Source organism: Talpa occidentalis, unplaced genomic scaffold, assembly GCF_014898055.3.
Source record: "Talpa occidentalis isolate TD23 unplaced genomic scaffold, MPIMG_talOcc4v2.1 talOcc4.4, whole genome shotgun sequence".
Taxonomy (NCBI): Eukaryota; Metazoa; Chordata; class Mammalia; order Eulipotyphla; family Talpidae; genus Talpa; species Talpa occidentalis.
The window spans coordinates 31,411,973-31,430,661 of NW_023604295.1; the positions used below are offsets into that span (position 1 = coordinate 31,411,973).

An 18,689-nucleotide genomic window follows, 5' to 3' on the forward strand; every position below is an offset into this window, starting at 1 on the left:
CTCCTGTTTCTAATCAGCATAGCTGGGAGAACCAGCAGGCAAGGGCAGGAGGAGGTGAAAGGCCACAGGCCTAATCTACCAGCCACCCAGTCACCAGAGCGCAGCTTCCCTCTAACAAGCCATGGAGCAAACAAATTATCTTTGTTGTTCCTGGGAAATCTGCAAGTACTTACCCGTGTAATTAGCATCTGTGCCTCGTGCCTGCAGTTCAGGTGAACAGGCCGCGGCTACCCGGTGCCAGGTGGCCTATAATCAAAACCAAAGCGGCTGCCTGGGTGATGGTGGGTGAAGATGATGTCAAATTCAATTGGGCCCTCGGTTGGGACAGCATCCCAGGAGCCAGAGATGTTGGGGCCTCTGTAGCTCTGAAATGCAAGAAAGGGTTGGGAGGCCACCATCATCCAGCCTGTCCCTCAAACCCACCCTAGCACTCTGAAGCCAGGGCAGATGGAGTGCCTGAGGCTTGACTCAACTGAGGCAAAGGTTCTGGGTTCAGGGACCTGCATTTTAAGTGGCTTTCCAGCTGATTTTTTTTTTCTTGGTGAGACACAGTCCTTTATTAAAAAATACATAAAAATCACAGCCCCCTAAGCCAGGTCCAGAAGAGGGAACTACTCCAGCACTGGCAGAGGACAGAGGCAGGTGCTTCCTTCACCAAACACACTTCCTAGGAACCATAAATAGAACATTCACAGAGGTCCCAGGAAAAGTCAGATTTCTCTTTTCTCCACGGAAGAGGAAGGGGCTTGGGATCCAGCCCTGCTCCTCCCCCAGGGGCAGGGGACTCTGAGGAGTTGTCACATAAAATCATGACATTAAGGATTCATGGTCATAATCCTGGGGTGACACTAGAAAGAGGGCCTGGGTCTAGAGGAACCCAGCTCTGGTACAGTAGTGAGGAGCTGAGGGTAGGGAGAGCAACTCTGATTCAATTTCTTGATTAAAGTGGGCAGGAAGGAGTCAGTGTGAGCCACAGGGGTGGAGGGCATGGGGGGGCGGTTGGCAATAGGTGGAAGGCCAAGCCTGGCAGGGCGCTGGTGCTGCATCATCTCTTGATGGAAGGCCTAGGAGGAACCAGGTGGGTAATAGAGATCAGGAGTCAGATGTAACGTTGGTATAGAGTGGGCCGATTCTTGGGCCAGCAGGCAGTATGTCAGTGAGTTCATCCCATCTTGAGTCTAGGAATTCTGGGTATGGACCAGAAGGTCAAGTCTGTGGGGGTTTTCCTGACTGCCCTTATCTCCTAGGTGCTTCACCATTTGTAATGCCCCACAGATGTGGGGGTGTATGCTATCAGGCATACCCTGATAGCAATGTTGTTATTCTCACCACCCCAGCCCCAGTATTTATTGGTGAAGCTGTTCATCTTCAGGTAGTCTTCAGGAGTGAGGGCCCAGACCCCTCCAAAGTCTTGGAGGTACAGGAAGCTGTAACAAACTTGTTGCTGGTGACAGCAACATACTGGAGCCCATGGGGGTCAAACACAGAGATTGTGGTCATTCTCTGGCAGAAGGTCCACACTGTGCAAGAGTAGGCAAGCCTCCAGCACCCCCATATTCAGTAGCCCTGTTAGAGTTTCCATTTCTATCCTGGTGGATGACACAGATGCCATAAACCAGCTGCCGGTGCTACAGGCAGGAGTGCGGGTGGTAGAGTAGCAGGTGTAAGTGGTGCTCCTGTCATAGTGAGGCACAATGATGGCTGTATGGGAGTGGGGCTCACAGCCTGCAGGGCAACACCAACCCAGTTTCTACCTGGGGGTTCCTCTCCATGATCTCCACCAGGGATGGCACTGGGCTGAAGGACATAAACACGGGGCCCATTAAGAGATGAGAACATTCTGTATAGCAGGATGGCCCTTGAAGAGCTGGGGGGCGAGGGGTGGGCGAGGAGGTGACTGAGGTTACTGTAGACATCATGGGGTGAGAGTAGTCAAATGTTGGTTCCTGCTCTCAGCCAGATAGGGCACCATGGCTTTGGAAGTCCCCCAGTGACAGGTTCATTACGATGGCCAGCTGGGACCCTGCCAGCACGGCCAGTGTGCAGGGTTGCTCCAGTGGCCTCTGCAACATTCTGGGGTAAAGTCTAGGTTAGAGCTGTTTTCTTCCAGATCATAGGGACTGCAGGAGGTGCTGGCAGGACAGAGATGTAAGGCATTATATTATCTAGGCTTTTGTTTCCCGTCGTCACTGCTACCCTGACACCCACGCAGGGGTCACTGCCTCCATCTTGGAAGGAGTGCCATGGGACTTCCCAGGTGATTCTGATGCTCAGCCAAAGTGTGGTAAACAGTGGCTGTTCCCCAAGATCCTGTCAGTCAGTAGAATAGTAATAGTTATAAGTATCATTTACTGAATGCCTGCTTGGTACAGAGTTTTATATGTGACTGACTATATTATTTCATTTCATTCTCCAAGGAGAAATGTGACAATGATAAGAATATAACCTTTTAAGAGAGAGAATAACTAACTTGCGTTGTGTCATGCAGTGGCAGGGCCGAGAGTCAGGTGATGTACTTGTTCCTTGTAGTATGGAAGGGTAGGGGCATCTCCCTGACATTGCACATGGAGTGGCAGCTTCCTCTGTCAGAGGGGCAGGAAGGGGTGTGACACCGGTGCCTTGGGGGGAGCTATTCTAGGTTTCCTGCTTAAAGCAGGGAATAACATGCAACTCCTTTCTTCTACCTGAGCAGAACGTGGCACCCCCACACAGAACAGGAAGAACAGGCCAGAACGGGCAATCATCGCAGCAAGAACAGCACAGGACAGCAGGCACTCAGCGTGGGGCCCACGGAGGGAGGCACCCCCTGGTGACAGCAGGAGGTTGGCATTTTCAGAGAGAATGGCTGGCTGAGGCAGCTCTCCTTCATACAACCCACAGAGATTGCTCTTAAATAAACTCTGAGTGAGCGCACCCTTGGAGCTTGAGGGTCAAGGCAGAAGTGGGGACCAGCCAGTGTGGAACTGGAGTGGGATGTAGGTGGTGGGGGGGAGGAGGCGAGAAGCAGCAGAGTTTGGATGCGCGCTGTAGGACGATGTTGATTCTAGCCTGGATAGCACAGAAACTGGGTTTTCATCAGTTTCTCAGGGAAGAGGAAATTGGAAATTAATATCAAAATCCCACTGAGTAGTGTCCATAGTTTCCATATGTAATCATGCTTGGCTTAGCGAGGTAGTAAAATGTTTATGATTTTCTTTCCAAGGTTGAGTTTAGTCATTCTCAATGAACCATTTAGTTGGCTTCATAAAGTCCTGAATTAAAAGAAGCCCTCTAGGTAATGTTATAGCTGGAGAGATACCTGGGCGAGGTGGACCCTCCTGGCTGTTGAAGTCAAGGCCTGGGGCCCAGAGGCGCAAGTCCCTGGAGGAAGCCCTCTTCCCGACAGCTGCTTTGACAAGGCTTCCGCGCCACATGTTGTAGGAAGCACCGCCTCGGCAAAGAATGCACCCTGAGTCTGCTTTGAGGACCTCCCATGGAATTTGTGATTCATAAGCAGAAATTCAAATAGTATGACCCTGCCCCAACACGTGCTTTCAGTAAACTGAGGCATTGCTGCTCTGCCAGTTAGCAATGGCTGTGGAGGGGGCTGCAGTCATCACTGGCATTTGTTCTTTCTACTCTGTCCTGAGAAAGGAAGAAGTGCAGCAGCCTCCTGTTGCCTGTCCCCATCTTTAGCTCACACTGCACTGGAAATGCAGGGATAGATTTGAAGATGGCATTAAATAATCCCATCACCACCTGCTGGGAGCCGGTGGCTACAAGGCCATGGAGTGGGCTGAGGGCCTGAGGTCCGCATCACCCATCTAGGCACATAGACACAGACACACACACTAATTCACAGACTCATACTCACACTTAGATGTGTACACATGTGTAGACACAGTCTAACACACATTCCTATACAGGCATGAACACGCTTGTCCAAGATGCAGCCTCATGTGCAACACGCAGATGCCATGGCCCCCAGACACACCCACAGGCAGGCAGACATTTCCTCCTCAGTCCTGACACTCAGGACTGGAGGAGACCACATTGAGTGGCTGTGTGTGCAGAGGCCTCCTGGCCCCAGGCTGGGTGAGGCCAACTGCCAGAGCATCTCCTGCCACCCCTGCCTTGGTCACTCAACTGCCCCCCATGGTGGCCCTGATGGGGACAGGCTCTCCTGGCTGACTGGGCTTCTCTCCCACACATCAGCAGCCTCCCTTACAACATGCCTCCCCTGCCCCAGTCTCTGACAGACACAAACACACACACACTCAAGTACACAGAACATTCCCTCCCGCCCTCCCCCCTCCACTGTCACACAGGGCTGCTCTGTTTCTAGCCTTTCCAGTCACATTCACGCCATTTGCCTGTCAGCTTGCCCCCCCACCCCAAGATTTGGTCTTTGTCTCGTGCACAAATACACACAGCCCCGTGCAGACACTCTGTCTGTCTGTCTCCTGCACGACACGCACAACACGGAACAACTTGAGCCATAGCAAGTGGGAGAGGGTGTCAGGACTGATGGAAGCTGTTATTCTTAGCCCTGTCACTGAACACTTCCACCCCCTCCCCAGCGCGGTCCCTGCCCTGCCGGTCACCCTCCCCACGAGACAGAGCCGAACCTGAGGCCAGTCTAATCTCCCATCTGTGGAGAGGGAGGGGAGGCAGTAGGGGATTGCAGCCCAGCACTGAAAAGGAGCAGAAAATGGGATTTATTTTTGCTGCCCCCACCCCAACACCCGACTCTGCCTCCAGCTGCTCAGAGAGCAGTTGTGTGGGGACCCAGTGGAAGGGAGGGAATTTGCATTTGAAAATAGTTGTTGGTTGGCCTGAAACATTTGGTGCCATTGCTGATCCTGTTCTCTCTCTCTCTCTCTCTCTCTCTCTGAAGTATGGAGCTTGTGGGGGTGTCAGTGAGAAGACACTGAGGGAAGCAGGACTCAGAAGAGGGCATCAAGCAGTGTCTTTCTTGAACCATTTCTTACTCCTTTCTCGCTTCGGAGTTGAAACCAGCCATAAATAGATCATATTCAAGCTTAGTTTCTGCTCAGTCCCAGGGACTGCCAACTTCCAGAACTCCCTGTGCTACCAGAGGCTCCACACCTGCCAGGAGTTGAAGGGGTGCCAGGAGGGAGGGAGTTCTACCCCCAGGAAGTCCTACAGACCCATCAAACCCAAAGTGCTTGGTCTTTTCCTCTAAACATCTCCTCCCCTGCGTTCCCAAAGCTGGAAACTTCAACATCCCCAACTTCCTCCCTTCCTCCACCTTTCTGGTTGTGTTTCAAATCTTCTACTTCAGAAGGCACCCTCCAAGTGGCCTCTTGTCCCCACTCTCATGAGCAAAGCCTTGGCTAGCCCCTCTTTAACTCTTGCTAGGATCGTTGCAGTAGCTCTTGGCTGGGCTCCCATCCTCGAACTCCCTTCCTGCCAATCCATCTTCCACACAACTGCTAGTGATTTATTAAAAAGTAAAAATCAATAAAGCCTAATGATATCACTCTCCTGCTCAAAATCCTTCCCTGGCAGATAGAGTGGACACCCCCAAGATGGTATCCCGGGATCCTTGTTCTTTTTCTTGTCCCTTACCCCTCTCACTCTTTACCACCAGAGCCAGCACCTTCCTGAACACAGCGGGCTGCTCTGTGCCTCCTGCCTGGGTGCATGCCAGGCCTTAGCTTGCAATGTCTTCTCTCTCTTCTTTACCTTGGGGGAAGTCAGATTCCAACTCAGATGTCATCGTCCCTTGTGAGTACTTCTGCCTCCCCCACTTATCAGCAAATGGGTTGTTTTTAACCTTCTCTCTGTTCTCAGGTACTTCAACCTTAATTCTAACTCTTAAGTCACTGCCTCACAAAAGTCCTTAATTTTTCTTACCTCCATATGCTTGCCAGGTAAGTTACCGTCATTTGAAGCCCTCTCTTCCCTCCCCTTGTGATTCCATCTCGTTCAGCTTGAGCCTAACCTGTTTGTCATGTAGACTCTGTAGGTCTCCCTTTCTTTGGGGTTTTTTAGCCCGTGGTCCACATTGGGCTCTGGATCCTTTTGCCCTGTATTGTCTAAATTCCTTTCTGCATATGGATGTGTGGTCACCCCACATCCACAACCAGAAAGGTGGAGGCAGGGAGGAAGTTGGGGATGTTGAAGTTTCCAGCTTTGGGAATGCAGGCCCTTGAGGTCCTGAGGGGTGTGGAGTTCTTGCTAGAGTGCCCCATTCCTGGAGCTCTGACTGGGCCTGTGCTTCCAGCCAGGACTCAGGGGCTTCAGGGTATGGGGGCACTCAGTGTAGTCTGGGGGAGGGGCAGAGTGAGGGAGAGAAAGGACCCCTCAGCAGGTGCAGAGTGAAGATGGACTGTAGCCCCTGGGACTATGGCTCATCCAGCAGAACTGGGGACACGAGGCCTGCTCTCGCCTCACAGCTGTTGGCAAAGCCTGTCCCCAGAGGTGATGCCAGAGGTGGGGCCACTGGGCAGGTTCTGGCTGTCACATTGGCCTTGAGTGTCTGGGAGTGAGAGAGGCTCAGAGGTGAAGAGGCAGAGACAGAGAGGTAGAGAGATTGACAGTGGGAGAAGCAGAGATAGAGACTGAGAGGCCCTGGTAGGGCCAGTGAGCAGGACATGGTGACAGAGAGAAACAGGAGATAGAGACACAGACAAAAGAGAGACCCACAGATTCAGAAACACACACAGAGAGACTTAGAGTCATAATTATTGATAGAAAGGAATAGAAGATCAGAGACAAATAGAAAAGGACGGCTGCAAGGGAAGTCAGGAAGAGGCAGAGAGAGGAGTGAGGCAGATGATAGGAGAGAGAGAGAGACACAGATAGACAGACAGACATATGGGTAGGGGGGAGCCTGAAAGAAAGTTAGTGAACCCCCATCCGCATATACGAGGGCATCAGGTGTGGTGGGCAGGCTGGAAATAGGGCTGGGTAGAAGGGCTTCTGGATCCCAACTTAGCCTCCTTCAGGATCCAGAGCTGTGCCATGGCAACCTCAGGAGAGGAGTGGATGGCCCAAGTCAAGCCTAGAAGCTTCCTGAACTTGGAGCTTTGAACCTCAGCAGGGAGAGAAGCGGGGAGCCCACAGGGCTGTGCCCCTCAGAGCTCCTCGGGGGAACTGAGCCCTGCGTCTATGCCTAAGCTCCAGGAATACTCCCTAGGCAGAGCCTTGGCAACACAACCCTTTATGCCAGCACCTAGCCGAGAGAGCCCCCTGGAAGTCCTCCCTGCTGTCTAATTCAGATTTCTCCCTTGCAAGTGCAGCCCACTCAACTCTTTAGGAGGTTAAAACACACACACACACACACACACACACACATACACAACAACAAAAAAAAAAACCTCTGCCGAAATCTGAAATGCCACAAAGTGCTCAGACAAAGACCCCTTTCTATACAGTTCCACTCCCTCCTACACCTCTCTCCCCCTCCCCACCCCCTTCCTTACTGCAGGCTAAATTGGCAGTGGAGAGGTTTTGAGTCAACAAATGCAGTGAGTTGGGGAAGGGAGCCCTGAAGGGGATTCCTGTCTGGGAGACATTTGCTGACAGCAGTTACTGTGACAACAAGGAAACCCTGGGCCTGCCACAGACCCACAGGCAGCCCCTGCCTCCTGCCTGCTGCCCCTCCCAATTCCAGCTCTCCCCGTACCCTCAGCCCCAGTTGCTTTCACTTATTCATTCATTCCTTCATTTATGCAATTTAACAATCTTTGGCCACTGTGTGTTCAGCACCTGCTTTTTCACATGTGCCCCAGCGTTTTTATGTTTACACCCCCATTTGGTCCTTACAACCCAGTCAGTTATCTATTCTCCTTTTAAGGGAGAAGAGAGCTGCGATCCAGTACAGTAAAGTGACTTGCCCAAGGTCCCACAGATGTTAGAGCTGGGATTTGAACCCAGGTCCATCGGCCTTCCTAGTTCAGCATGGGAGTCTCTGAGCAGTTGTCAGGAAGCCCAGCGCCCAGCAGTGAGCCCCTTGAAGGCTGAGATTTCACCATCTCTAACTCTGCATCCCTACATCTGTGCCCTGAATCTCTATCCAGTAGGTACTTGTTTTATGTTTGTGGTATGAACCTTGACTTATCCAGGGGAAGGCAGGAGTCAGCGAAGGTGGAAACCTTCAGAAGAGAGGCCCTACTTATTTGGAAGGAGCTATATCTGGATTCTATAATTCAAACAGTTAGGAGCATTTATAGAGTGCCTACTGTGTGCCAGGCACTGTGTTAGGACCTTTGACTACAAAGATTAAAAAATATATATTTGTACTTTTCCCTAAAGGAGTTTAGCTTGGGAGACAGACACATAAACAGATGGAGTTAGCAGTGCTGTAGAAATAAGTACAAAATGCTGTGGGATTCTAGATAAAACAGGGACCTAAATATGAAAAGCAAAACAATAAAGCTTGCATAAGACAATATAGAAAAATATCTCTATGACCTTAGGGTAGGGAAAGAATTCTTAAACAACACACTAAAATGACACTAACCGTAAAGGAAAAGGTTGATAAATTGGAGTACATTAAAATGAAAAAATTTTGATTTCCAAAAGATACCATTAAGACAGTAAAAAGGGAAGTCAAACTGGGAAAAAATTTTGCAACCAACAAAATGTAGAGAATGAATGTAAAGAAATGTAGAGCAGAAATGTAAAGAATTCCTACACATGAAGATGCAAAAATTAGACCAAATAATTGAATATGCAGAAATTCAAATGGCCAATAAATATATAACAGAATGGTTAGTAATCAAGAAAATGCTAATTAAGATCTCAGTGAGATTCTACTAGTGGGCTGTCAGAAAAGTCATGATGCATTTTTGCCTGAAAAACAGTAAAAATACGTCATGACTTTTCCCGACAATCCAATATGTCCCCACTAGATTAACAAAAACATAAAAAGCCTGATAAAGGCAAGTGATGGTGAAGACATGGGACAGAAGTTCTCAGATACCTCTTTGGAAACAGCCTGGCAGCATTTAAGTTGTCAAATGAGTAAAGTGACTAAGTAGTAAAGTGACTGGCCCAAGGTCACACAGGTGAGCTGGGATTTGAACCCATGTCTGTCGGCCTTCCTAGATCAGCATGTCGGCCTCTGGGAGTCACCTCAGAAGTGAACTCATGTGTGAGAATGTTCATGGCAGCGTCGTGCATGAAGGCCCCAATAGATAGATACTGTGGACTGGGGAAACTGAGTACAAGGGAGTAGAGATGAGTACAAGGGAATATAGAAGAGTACAATGAATTTTGCCTGAGGGGCTGGGGTAGCAGGAAGGTGACTTCTGAATCAACTCTTGGAGGATGAAATTTCCTGCCAAGGAGGAGGGATGGTGGGCCTTCTAGACAGAGGCATCAGCACAGGCACAGGCTGCGAGCAATTGCCCTTTGCAGGGGGCAGGTGGGTTGGGATGGCAGGGAGAGAGACAGGAAGGGAAGGAGGAGAAGGGGCTGGACTTGCAGAATGTGTAGGTCTTTGTGGGCCACTGTAGGAAGTTTAGCTCACATACAAAAGTGGGAGATAGGAGCAAGGGACAGTTAGAGGGAGGGAGACCAGTTAAAAACTATTGCAAAAAGGGCCTCCCTGGTGGCGCAGGCGGTTGAGCGCTGCACTGTGAAGCTGTCTGCAGCCTCTGCAGCACGGGTTCGATCCAGGCCGGCCAGCGAGAATCCCACATGGCAAGGCAGACCTCTCCTGTCTCACCCGCTGCTCCCCTCAGCAGTGTATTTCGTCAGTCTGCCTGTTCTGTTCCCTGCTCTGTCTCTGGTGAGTCCTCTAACCCTCCTGCTGTCTGGCCTGACCCCGGTTCTTATATAAATAAATAAATCTTAAGAAAAAAACTATTGCAAAAGATGCTAAGGATTGGGTTAACAAAGAATAGAAACATGAAGGAAGAATAGAAGCATGAAGGATGGATTTGGGAACTACCTCTGAGAGACTGGATAGGATGTGGTGGCTGGGTGTGGAGTGGGCTGTGGACACACCCAAGTCTCTATCTTGGGGAGATGAATGGATGAGGATACTCTAACTGGATACCCAGAGGCCGAGGCAAGAGGGAGGGAGGGAGGGTTTGAGGAAGGAGCTACGAGGTCTATTTGGGGAGTTGCTGCCTTGGTGTTGTCTACAGGGTAGACAAGGGAACACCCAGGACACCCAAACAGGCTTGAACTTGGAGCAGCAGATTGCAGAATTATGGGGGCAAGAAGCCATGGGTTTAGGAGAGAACATTTGGGGTACAGGAGTAAGGCAAGTCCAGAATAAATCATAGCTGGGGTCCTGGAACCAAACATGGAGGTTGAGGTAAAGAAGTAAGGAAAAGAGACAGCTTAGGGACAAGGAGAAAGTAAGAAGCACTCTTGAGGACAGTGATGATGTCCCAGCAGCTAAGAGAGGAAGAAGTGTCATGAGGACTGGGTGGTCTGCAGTGTGAAAACAGCACTGGAAATAGGTGGGTGTGTCTGCCATAAGCAGGGAGGAAGAGTAGAGGGAAATTGGGGGAACTCTGTTTTCTCTGTCAATTGCACATGAGGGAGGGGGCAGGCTGGAAGTCTGAAAGGGTGGTAAAGGTTGAGAACAGGAGCTGACCACCAGGGGCCCAGTGGCCTGGAGGGCCGGGCTGACGTCAGGGGCCATAAATCTGGAGTGGCACCACTTTGCACGGTTGGGTGATTTTCCTATGCCTTCTGGTAGCCCGGGAATCGTGATGGGGAAAACAGATGACTGGAATCCTCCAGGGCTGGCAAAGACAGGGCGAGGGGGTGTGGGAATGGAGGGTGCCAGGGAGAATGAATGATGTGGCCAATCACAGGCAGGTCGATAGGGGAGGAAGCAGAGCCAGGAAGGAGCTGACAGCCTGGCACAGAGCCTCGTCCAAAGTCGGTGCTCAGTACCATAGTTGAATGAGCAAGACAGAATGGGAGAACTGGAGAAATCTTTGTGAAAGGAGGCCAGGTTTTATGGGAGGAAGGGAAAGAAATTGTGACCTAAGAGGGAGATACTGGAGGTTGAGATTTTATAGGAGACATTCCAAGTAGTTATGTAGGTGGTAGAGGGGGCGAGGTCTCTGGAGATGGGGAGATAGGGAGCCAAGAAATGAGGGTGTTGTGTGGGGATGTCCATGTGGACTTTCAAGTTGCCCAGGATGATGGTGGTAGATGGGATATAGAGGAAGCCAATATACCTGGTACCCAAGTCCTTAATGTTGTTGGGTGACCTCTGGGCACATAGGTGACAAGGGCCAGGTCAGATAAGGGGTAGAATGGATAGTGGGAACCTGGAGGTCTGACTATGAGTGGGAGAGGAAGTGTAACAGACCAGCGAGGCAAAGGGAGGCGGGAGGATGCTGACTCTCTCTCCAGCCTGGCCAAGTGCCACCCCCAGTAGGCTCAACGGATCATTCTCTTTTTGGCCTTCATTGTTCGTTGAATCTAAAAGTCTCCGCTTAACCCTTGAGTATGCACAACCCTGATACTTGCTTCTGTCTCTCAAGAGCATAAAGTGGGGCTTTACCTCTTGGGTGGATGCTGGCCCTTGTATATTATAGACAGAATAGTCCAAGGAATGACCTATGGGTACAGTACAAGGAGGCCCGGACTCCAGCTTGGGACAGTGAACAAGCAGGGCTGTTCTGGACCAACTCACACTGTCTGCTGCCCTTTTCTGACCCTTTCCTATCCCCTGGGACACACAGAACTTTTCTACCTTCAACCAATACATGGAAAATTCAGCCAATACAAAAGGATGCTGAGTTTTGGGGTGTGAGTGAAGGCGTGATGGTCTCTAGTATCAGGCAGCTCACTCTGAAACACTCCCTCCTCTCCACCTACTCTCAAATCCTCTTCAGTCTTAGGCCCAGCCAAGGGGGTGCCACCTCCTTTCTGATTTCCCTTTCTTAATAGCAATTACTTTGATAGCAAGATTCTTGGTTCCCTTTTGGTATTTGTCTTCACCACCCTAAAAGCTGGGTTTTCTATGAGACTTCCTTCTTGAAGGCAAGGCCCCTGCAGGGGCCACAGGGATAGATAATTCATGGCCTCTGTGGAGGGAGTTTGTATTCTGGTCACAGTGTTGATGAATACAAATTGATTTTTGGTTCTTAAGAGCTGGGACTTGCAAATCCAGGGGTGGCGGATCCCTGGGAAGGAGGGCAAGCACCCGTAGAAACTTTAAAGGTTATCCACGTTATACCCAGGATCCTGTTACCACACCAGGTAGCAGGTGAGAGAGGGCTCAGAACTTTGGGTTTTTAGAGCCCTCAGGTGGTCCTGAATCTGACTTCTAGTTGAGATGCACTGTGGGGAGATACAGTGAGTACCTAGGGACTAAGAAGAGAAAATAGACTCAGACTGGACATATGATGGTCAGACAAATTATGAACCTTGCTTACAACCAAGAACTAATCACTATGAAGCAAAATAACAGGGCATGTCATTAAAAGGAGTCAGGTGACATTAGATTAGCACTACCCTTCCCAGGACTGGCCAGGCTGCTATTCAAGGCCCCAAGGGATCATCACTGAGTCTCTCTTTTCCCATTTCGTTCTTTCTCTCCCCCTTTGTCTTTGAGTTTTGGTTTCCAGAACTGGATGCCCAGTTTTGGAAGAAAAGGATCACATACTGAGCACCTACTATATGCCAGGTATTGAGTGTTTATTCCTCTAAACTTCCCTATGTTGGGGATCAGTGTGAAGGAAAAAATTGTTCAGGCCAGTGAGCTCTGCTGACCCAGGTTCAAGTTGCGACTCTGCAACTCACGAGCGCCAACTTGAGATAGTCACAATCTCAAATTCCATAGCCTCAGTGTCCTTATCTGTCAAGAGGCCCCATCAATTTCTCTTATCAGGCACTCGGCAAATGTTTAATATGTTACAGCTGCTTATTGTCATCCCCACTTCGTAGATGGATACACTGATGCCCAGTTGTAAGGAGCTGCAGGGATTTGTACCACTCCATCTGCTGGGTGCTCCAGGCTCCTTCCCCACCTCTCCTCCTCCCAGGCTTGGCTAGGGGAGTGTATGCCATAGGTTTGGGGGAGGGCACTGGCAGAGGCCCTGTATCTCCCCTGAGGGGGGGGGTGAAAAAGGGGGGTTGGGGAGCACCTGTGGCCATTAGGAACTGCTTTTATGAGCCTGTTCCACCAACTGGCTCCCTCCCCCAGGTCTGCAGCACATTGAAGCTCTTCCTGTTTGCTCCCAAGCAGATGGTGCTGGAATCTCTCTACACCAACTCCCATTCATAAATCATGGCCATTCCCCTGGTGCTGGAGCGACCATTCTAATTACAGTGGGGGAGGTTTGTGTATGTGAATGTGAGAGTGTGTGTGTGTGTAAGTGTGAAGAGACATGGAGACTGCTGGGCAGGAGATGCCACCTCTTTCCACTGGCGATATTTCCTCTCCCCTCACCAGCCCACCCTGCTTTACAGAGTGAATCCTGGGCATCCTGGTCCTGAGGACGAAGGCCCTGGTGGATATGTTTCTGCTCTTGTTGCACTCCCATCTCCTCCCCAGTCACCCACCAAAGGGTCCCTGGGTCCAGACAATCAACCTTAACCCCACAATTTCTGGCCCCAGGTTCTCTCCTGATGGTGGGAGGTAGTATTAACAGAGCCCCTGGTGTGTCCCTGATGGGGACCTTAGGAGATAGGGGGGGAGGGGAGGTTGGAGATAGGGATGGAGACCCTGCCCTAATCAGGTCAGCTCTTATCTGCCGGAGGTGAGAACGGAGGGGTGGAGAAGAGAATGACAAGCTTGAGGGAATCCAGGCTGCAGGACTTTTGCAGGGCCCTTCAGCTCAGCCTCCAGAACTCCCTGAGTTCCTTATCTCAGGCCCACCGGGCTGTGTATTTAAACATTATTTTCATACATATTCATGTGCCTGAGTGTGTGAGTTTGGATTTGATTGTGGATCTGGGGGTGTTGTGCTTGTTGTGTGCATAAGCAGTTTGAAAACTCGAAGTCATCATAGGCACTGTTCATACTTGTGTATGAGTATGCATGGGCTTGTGTGGGTGGGCTGGGGATGGGCTGTGTGTGTTTGGGTGACTATAAGGGGGTCTCTACCCCCACCCTGTGTTTAGGGTGGGGGTAGAGGGGCTGTGAGTGTGCTGAGATCTAGTGGGGCATGGCATGGTTGTTGCTTGCCTGGGTCCGTGTGTGTGTGTGTGTCCAGGACAGTCCGATGCTTATGACTGAGTGTACTTGTGTGTGTGTGTGTGCGTGTGTGTGTGGGCCCTGTTCCCTCCACCCTCTCCATTCTTAGCACCCAGCAATAGAGGTGTTTTCCCGGGGTTCAGATCCTCCCTAGTCCCTGGGGCTTCACTTGCAAATCTGAGTCTTGGACTGGCTCCTTGCAGTTCACCACAGTGGTGGGGACGAAGGGGAAGCAAGGGAACTGACTCACCTGAGGCAAGCCAGAGGGTGTGTTCAGCCCCCCCCCCCCAACACCCTCCTTTGTCAAGAGACCCCTGTAAATGTGATTCTTTCCCATAGGGTTCTCCTTTTGCTCCCCCAGACAATCTGAGACTTTGCCGATATCCATTTACCTGCCTGTAGCCTTACCCCATGTTGGGCAGCACACCTAGGGGAGCTGACACCATAATAGATGCTGCTGAGAGGGAACGCTTTGATCTCCCCTGCCATTCCCACCCCTCTGCTCCCTCAACACTTCCCCCAAGCTGTCTCAGCAGAAGGAGCCCTGCATTAGAATACATGCTCGGACTGGCCACTTGCGAGCTGTGTACATCCACACGGCATTGCATGTCTCGAAGACTCAGTTTCTTCATCTGCAGAATGGGGACTTTAACACCCACCCAGCTTACCCCACAGGGCCAGGGAGTCATGCATATGTAAGTAGCTAGAAATGATGACAGACTATATACATGTGCCAGCTATTATGACATCAGGTTTTTCTTTTAACTCACTAACACTATATCCACTTCACAGATACTGAGATACCTGACCCTGGATTGCTCCTGTGGGCTTTGACCAAGATCCTGGTTTCCCTACTACCCACCCTTATTCCCCGTTCTTAGCAAGAGAGAGCCCAAATGGCCCCTGTCCCTTCCTTCACCAGCCCCAGCTTGTGGGTTTGAAAGATGCTGAAGCAGCCTTCAGGCAACAGCTTGAAGGGCGCCTCCTCTGGGAGACATCCCTGGTCCCAAGCAGAGCAGGAATCTCCTCGGCAAGGCTTCCGGGTTCGCTGAGCACACCTCGTGGCAGCTTTATCAGGCTGCTCTATAATTGTTTGTTTTTCCAACACTGTTTCACAATTACTGTGCAGTTTACAAACACTGACAGTTCCGTGTGATCCAGCTACCGCAGCTACTGCGAGGTGCCGCCCAGGTGCCAGTTCCCGCAGGGCCAGTCCTTCCCAGGTAGAGCAGCCCCCCACACCCCGGGGCCTGCACCAGGACCTGGCTCAGGGACTCTGGTTTGTTGACTGAAGGAAGAAGACATGAATGAGAGGACTGGAGACTTTGGGAACAAGACAGAAGGGGAGAGATGATTCTCGTTAACATCTCTTTATAAAAGCCAGCAAGTTCCTACATCCAGCTGGTCTGAACTGGGGCCAATCATAAAACAGGGAGGCCCCCGAGGCTGAGGGCAGCTGGCTGGCCAGTGGGCTTTATAAGGCGGTTTTATGGACTCAGCTGAGATGTGGTGATGAGAAGCCAAACTTTAAACATCCTCTTAAAGTTTGCTTTCACTTCCCCAGGCCTCTGAGCTGAACAGAATTGAGGAGGTGCCAGGGGAGGGATGATGAGGATAGCATTGTCCACCTGACCAAAAGGAAGTAAGCAGGGATTGCAGCAGGAAGGGCATAAGTTAGAGTTGAGGAAGGACTTCCTTCTGGGGCTGGGAGTGGCAGATGGACTGACTTGCTGACCTATTCTCTGAGACTTAAGAGAGTGTTTACGTCCTGGCGTCTCCAGTGATTGTTGTTTCAGGAGGCTACGGCCTCTACTCTCCATCTCACCTGCTGTCTCCTGACTTCTCTTTTTTTGGGCTAGGCAGAAGCCTCCAGAAAGAGAAAAGACAAAGGAGAACCAAAGTCCATACCAGGATTTGTTCTGAAGCTGGGAGCCCAGGCTGAGCCCCTTGCCTACCAGGCTGTGGCTGCAGGGTCCCTGTGGTCTGAGATGGGAAACTTTTCCCTTCCCTTCTCTTCTGTTTGATTTGTGGAAGAAGAAAAACAACCAGATTGAGTAACTGAAGAAAGTATTTAGAAGTGATGTATTTACTTATTTGAAAGATTTTTATTTTTATTTATTTATGCACACAAGAACTGGGATGTAGGCCAGAGGTGTGGGTGGTGAGAGGATTCACCAGAGATAGAACAGGGAGCAGAACAGGCAGATCTACTGAAATACACTGCTGAGGGGAGCAGCAAGCAAGACAGGAGAGGTCTGCTGCGCCGTGTGGGTTAGCTCCCTGGCCGGGGATCAAACTCATGTTGCAGTGGCTGGAGATAGTTTGATAGCGCTGAGACTTAACTCCTTGCGCCATCAGGGAGGCCCCTTTAGGAGTGACTTTGACATGAAAAATGGTCCAAGAGACAAGGAAGGAGAAAAATCAAAGAGAAGAAAAAGTAGAAAAGAAATTCAGGGATGAATATGCAGGGCAGCCAGGGAGGATGATGTCAGCAATTTTCATTACCCTTCAAGGCAGCGTTAGTGTTTTATAGACAATGACACCCCCCATTTCCCCCACAGGGGTTCCACGCATGGCTTGCTTGGGGTTCCCCAGTTGGTGAAAGTTGTGAATCCAGAGAGGTCTGATTTCAGCCCAGAGCAGGGCCCGGGCCCTGGAGAACACAGGACTTTCACATGCTGGCACCTGGCAGAGACTCCTGGCTCGGTCCCTGTGAATTCAAGTAGCCCTGGATGAGCCTGCCTGGTGTCCTTGCAGTAAGCCGTTAGCCTCCCCTCCAGTCAGCAGCAGATCCCCCTGGGTCCACTGGACCTGGGCCAGTCTGGGCCTGCTCTCCAAGGCTGGGCTTGTGGCCGGCCTGTTGGCTGCGAGGATTGACAACTACGCTTTTGGGGAATTGAGAAGTTGGAACCCAATAAAGCTTTTCAACTCGGCCCTATAGTGCCCTTACAGAGAGGGTGCCCTTTGTCTTGGGAGCACTGGCTCATTCTCTGGAAGCCTCTAGTCCAAGCAATATTTGACCTTCCTGATTTATAGCTTCTGCCTGCTGAGAGTGGTCAAGGTCAGGTGGGGGCAGCTACTCTTCATCCCCCTGCTCCCCTGTGGCCTGTCTCCTTGCAGGGGCTCAGGTCTAGAGAGACAAGGGCAGTGGGAACCCAGCTCCACAAGCCCCCAGGTATGGGGGAGGTGCTGCTCCTGGACTTGGTCTCAGGGGTGAGCATGGCCCAGCCTCTTTTTGATTCCCTGGGGCAGGGGAAGAAGGAAAGAGAACGAAAGGGGGAGAACATTGAGTGAGCACCTATCACGTGCAGGAGCTTTACATACATTAGCACATTTAATCCTTACAGCAACCCCAAAGGGAGGATTATTATCCTTATTTTATAAGTGACAAAAATAAAGTTCAGAGAGGTTAAATATCTCAGTCAGGCCCACACTGCCAGTAAAAGGTGGAGCTGACGTTCCAGTGGGGGTCTACTAAGCCCCAGCCCTGCTCTTGCACACCAGGAGATGATGACTTGATCACCCTTCCAGAACTTCCAGGCCAGGGGTGTTCCAGGCACACTCCATATGTGTGCATGGCCTGTGGGGGCCCAGGCCTCCCAGCTCTAACAAACACCCTTCAGACGTTCCTGGACACTTCCCACCCCTGCTCTGGGGTCCTTGGGAAAACTGGGTTGCCTTTGAAGGGGCCCCCCAGGCCCATCAGCATCTCTACTATTTCACACTTTCCCTTCAGGATCATCAGATGAGGAACAGCTGGGCCTGCAGATTTATTAGGGGTTTGCAAGTGATTCCATCCTCTAGTCCCTGGCTAAGCCCTGCCCCCACTCCCATAGTAGCCTCTGGAAAGCAAAGGGAGTTCCTTTGTCAGTGCCCCAAATCCACTTAGTTGGTGTGATTTTTGCCTCTTCCACTCCTCAGAACAATTGGGAATCAGCCATACATCTAAGGAGAAAGGGGGGAGGGGTGGAGGGGGGAGAGAGCGGTCCTGGGGATGAAGTGTCATGTGCCCAATAAAGACAGCTATCATCAAGGGGGAAAAAAGAGTTTTAGAAAATAACACACAGACACCCCTGGCTGGAAGCACAGAAGACCCAGATTGTTCTCCTGGTTCCCTGGGCTGTGTAACTGGAGGCAAGTCAGGTAATCTCTCTGTGCCTCAGTTTCTGCACCTGTAAAATGGAGATAGTGTCCACCCCAATTATCTTGCTGGGAGGACGTGAGTATCAGAGTGGATTCTTTGTGCTCACTCAAAGCCCATTGCAGGCCCTCCTGCTCACCATGCTACCCTCACCCACAGAAGGCTTTGCTGATGTGTGCCCCCACTGAGACACCCACCCCTCCAGACATTGAAAATATAATGTGACCCTGGAGTTTTCCCACTAAAAAGGATTCAGAAACATTGAACATTTCTCATCTTCCCCTTTGTTTTACAGGGGAGAGCTCACCCGTCGACCTACGCCTGCGCGACATGCATATGTGAGCTCACAACGGTCATGTGATATCAGGAGAGCCACCGGGAGGAGGCACGGGAAGCAGTGGGTGCTGGGGCACAATATGAACA

General features: G+C 50.8%; 1 pseudogene; it reads right to left on the reverse strand.

Annotated features, from left to right (window-relative positions):
- Positions 1–227: 227 nt before the first annotated feature.
- Positions 228–2,072, reverse strand: LOC119258072 (beta-1,4-galactosyltransferase 3-like; annotated as a pseudogene).
- Positions 2,073–18,689: the final 16,617 nt, after the last annotated feature.